Consider the following 5,221-nt stretch of genomic DNA (forward strand, 5'->3'; position numbering starts at 1 on the left):
GGAGCGTCTACGTTGCTCTGTAATTCTCCAACTGCAGCGCGACTCACTCTAACGCACCAATCAGGAGCGTCTACGTCACACTGGCAATCCTCCACTCCCAGCGCGGCACACACCAGCGCACCAATCCTGTGCGTCCACGTCACTCCACAGCTGGCCAATCCCAGCGCGGTATTACTGACGTCAGCTTTTCTCACTACTCCGATTTATGCTGACCCCTCCTTTACAAAATTTTATCGACAATCTTTCTTCACATTTTTCTCCAATCAAACTCTGTTAGTAACGACATAAAAACACCACCATTGCCTGTTTCGCTTAACCAAAGGGATAGTTTTGTCCAATTACACAAGAATTCCGTATTTCTCGAGAGCAGCGATTACCTCTGCCCTTCCACAGAACTGTTACGTTACACCGATAAAGTAGCACTTCCCTCTACCTGACCCTTCTAACAAGCAAAAAAGGCTAACCGTTTCTCTGGGGATAAAACACATGTGGAGACTACACTGCATCTGAGAATTAAGGCTAGAGTTTCACGAGAGAACCTGTTGCTATTTCACCCACGCGCTTTCACACAGAAATGCCCCTGACGGCAACACACGACGATGTTACCAATTCGAACCCAGACAATGCGTTGTGCGACTCCAATCGTAACACGTTTTCCCCGTGTACCTACAGGGCAACCAGACAATACACCGTGCGACTTCACTTGCCACACGTTTTCCCCGTGTACCTACAGGGCATCCAACTTCCTACATCCCGGAAGTCTTCAAAAACAACATAGAACGTGACGTGACTCAACTTAGAATGTTAGTACATAAATCAACAATCAATCAAACATCCGCAATCAATAATCAATAAGCAATAATCAGCAAACCAATGCAATAAAACCATAACTCTGCTACCAGTAAAACTGCTCCAGTGGGAAAGGGCAAATTTACATATCCTTCCTGCGTCTCAGACTCGTCGTTACTCTTACTCATTCACGCATACATTCATTGATGGGACCCATAACACCAACACTCATACGTTTCACACGGATCTGCACACAGGAGGAAGGGAAGAGCTGGACATGTGGGGGTACCTTATTACCTATAGAAAGAAATACTTACAGTATTTACATATTATACATCTGCACTTATAGAATCCTAACTTTAACATCAAGGCACTCCACCACTTGGTCGATGGACCAATTAGTTGGACTGGTTGATGGTGATTTAGAACCAGCTAAAACACATTTAAAGTCTCAAAATCCTTAATCAATACCCTCTAAAGAATCACAAACCCGCTCTTTGTTAATAAATGTAATTAAATTCATCTTCATTGGCATAATCATCATTATAATCAATCAGAATTGTAATCACATTAGCATAAATCAGTATGACATTTATATTTACCTAATCTCTGATTTTGGCGACCATTCTCCCGCAACCTATTAGCCCTGCATAAATCAAAACTCTTCCGATATAACCCTCCAATCGAATGCAGGCTACAACCCCAATCAGTCCGGAGAAAAGTTCTTTCACACAGCACGACACAGTCCCAAAGATCTCCGGGGACCCGACACTCGTGCAAGCAAAATCGGTCAACGGAATTCGGATCACACTCCTGGAACGCAACAACCTAACACCCTTCTACTAACCCCCCTTTTATAATGAATTTTGGGTAACATGCTACATTTGCTGCCTTGGAAATGGCTCTGATTGGCTAAGCCATCACAATTTGCAATTTCGAACTATATTCACAAACTTCCTTGTTTCTCATGCTCTACTGAAGATGTCATCCCATGGTTTGGACAGTTCTCATGCGAAAGGGTCAATATTACGGCTGCTGGGGACAGGTGTCCTTTGTCTTCTCTGTCAGTCACACTAGTTGAACTTTGGCAGTCCTCCACGTTCTTATCCTTGCCGAGGAACGCTGTGACTCGGTCAAAGGATGCCTGGAGATCTTCAGTGACATTCGAGTCTGCGCAGTAGACATCGCGCTCACACGACGGTGGCCACTTTCGTACTCCATTTTGGATATTGCGGCCTAGTAGGCCCAAATGCCAACTTAAGCGAAACAAACATAAAAAATAATTAATATACGGAAATGAAGATTCTAATGTTTAAACCCACACTAATCCCTTTATATATTAGTATTTTCCTAGCTTATAGCAACATTTAAAGCAATAATACTCACCATTTCGTCCCATCAGGAACGCAAAACATTACAAAAGCAATATAAACCACGCAATTTTCTATATCAACGCAATCTACCGTTAATATGCACACCACAGTTATTCATTAGGGTTATTTGCCATGCAATTTGCTTTTAATCCCGCGTGTAATTCGTGTTTATCAAGGTGTGAGGTTGATTAATTAGACCAAGGCAAACAATTAATACTCATTAATAATTAGAAAGTTATGTAATTAGTATTTTCATACAAAATAGAGAAGGTATACAAAATTTCGTTTTACCTGCTCCACTAACTTCTCTGACCTGCCACACTGGCACGATGTTAAAGATTCCGAAACGGTTCCAATACTACCAACTTCGTCATTGGTTTTTGCAGCCGAAGGTACGCCCCCTAGTCAGTAGAAAGCTAACGACCTATGAGAAATGGCTCCTGTCCAAGCACTCGGACTGCAAAATGATTTCCGAACTGTATCAACTATTACACCCCCCAGCTCCCATGGGGCGCTCGGCTGGGCAGCGACGGTGGGAGAAGGAATTGGGCAGAAGCCTCTCTCCAAAATAATGGCACCAGGTCTACTATAGGGCGAACCACACTGCCAAGAACATTGCAAGCCGAGAGGCAGCAGTTAAAGTGGCCATTTACTGGTACCTGACTCTAGTTAGATTGGATAGCGGTAACCCTGATCGTAGTCCAACATGCTAGAGAGGCTGCGACGAAGAGGGAAAACTAACACACATACTCTGGGAATGCAGGGAGGTGACGGGATACTGGACGGCGGTTCTCAACGACATAGACACTCACTTCGAAACTGAAATACCTCGCTTTCCTGCGTATACACTCCTGGGGCTGCCAAACACCCTTACATTTCCACTGAAATCCATAAAAGGGAAACAGATGTGACTGGCAATGGGAGCAGCGGTTCAACACATCTTGTCTTTGTGGGGCACACAGACCCGCCCAACACACACGGGTTGGTTACATAAGCTGTGGTATATCATTGGTATGGAATGTCTACAAGCTAATCTTACACACTCGACAGTCTCCTTCCACACTATCTGGCACCCTATACTATCTCTGCTAGCACTAGAATTCAACGAAGTCACATGTCCAAAATACCTTCGCCTGGTCCGACTCACCGATCCACCGCAGGCAGCATAGGTCTCTTGACAGATAGTACGTCTCCACCTCTGAAGCGCGTGCCTGCTCTGATTCCGACATGGCACACCGGATCGGGGGGGGGGGGGAGGGGTAGGGGGTTGGGTTGTGGGGTTGTGGGGGGGGGGTATGGCTGGCTGTTTTGGTTACTTTGGGACTCGCATACTGCCTACTGGAACAGGATGACCGTCCTATGCATCAGTGTTGGACACTTATTTCGGATATGCATTTCTTTATTAGCCTGCACAGAACCAAGATTGTAGGGCTGGAACCGGGATGGGGAAGGGATCTGATTGGACGCAAAAGGGTGGATGTTGGATCTATTATGTGTACTTTTAACTGCTTGAAAATCAATAAAACAAAGTTAAACAAAAAAAAAGGCAGAGATGGCTAGTGTTACTGCACCTCTGTGCTGTTGATTTGTCAGGGACATCTAATAACTAGCTGTGTTACTGCACGTTTGTGCTGCTGACTCAACAGGGATGTCTATTAATGGCTTGTGTTACTGCACCTTTGTGCTATTGATGCACCAGGAACATCTAGTAACAGCCTTTGTCACTGCACGCTTACTTCTGAACCCACAGGTCTGTATAATGACAGGACACATGGAAACCAGAAAACAGGAGCAGTGCAGCACAATATTTACTAAATATGGCCTGCTGTGGCTCTCTTCCCCAGCGCTGGTGCACAAACAGGCTGAATTGCAGCACGACACACACCTTTGTTCACTATGGGCAGGGCCACTGAAATTTGCAATTTTGCGGCAACAACTTTTTCCACAGTTATGGGATTGCAGCATTTTCCTTATTACCCATCATCTGCTGCATAAGCTGCCTGAATGGTATATACACAGATCACTTTATAGATGGCAGGTATTAGCTGTTATGGTTGCATCTATCCTCACACTTCTCTTCTACACCCATGAGTAAATGCCACCACACGTTTGTTTATGGCACAACTTCAGCCATATCCACACGCCAACACACTGAACTGTACTCGCACACTTCTTTCCATTCATTAAAACGGAATGTTTAAGCAAGCCATCACTCACTTGTTTTGTCTTCAAATTCCTGCAGAGGCTTAGCCACAAAACATATTAGGAGCATTACTCTGGTCCTGACAGTTGACAAATACGAACTGTTCAATCTATGACACCCCACGAAATAGCATGCTGCCCATCCACAAATGCGCTTTGGCGCCTCAATAGGAGTATGAAGCGCTCTGTAAATACAACTACAATACAACATACTTGAGCCCAACAGCACTGCGAGGCCATACAGGGTAAGACACGGTCCACAATCTATTGACAAAACCTATTTCCTCCTTCTATAAATGTACAGACTTTACTCAGACCCTGATTAAAATGTATGTGTAAAACTCCAACCGATGTACAAATGGACATTTGCACACATATCTAAATTCTGATTTGTGCATCAATTATCACATTCTGCAATTTTCCCTTGACAGACTTCACCAGAGAAATACTGAGGCAATCTATCAGGTTAAAATGCTACTGGGCTGATTGTGAATCTGGCGGTCCGACTGCCGGAGCGCCATTGCTGTGGTCGGGAGAACGCCACCAAGCCGGCACCATCCCGACCACCACTTTACAAGTTAACTGCCGGACCGGCGGTGTGCCGTCGGTGTTCTTGAGGCGGCGGCATGCTTCGGCCCACAGAGTGAACCTGTAGGCAATGCCGCCACACTGTTGTGTGCGCACTGTTACCAGTCACCATGTTGTGCATTGCACACAGTGTGCATACAACAGTGCAGGCATAGGGGGGGCACAACATGTGTCCTCAGCCACAATGACCAATGGGCAAAAGAACCCCGGAGCCCAGTTTGGGGCCCCTTACCTGCCTTCCCTCTGACCTTTGCGTGGCGGGGTCTCCA

The sequence above is a fragment of the Triturus cristatus genome, chromosome 4_2, assembly GCF_964204655.1.
Source record: "Triturus cristatus chromosome 4_2, aTriCri1.1, whole genome shotgun sequence".
In the NCBI taxonomy this organism is placed as follows: domain Eukaryota; kingdom Metazoa; phylum Chordata; class Amphibia; order Caudata; family Salamandridae; genus Triturus; species Triturus cristatus.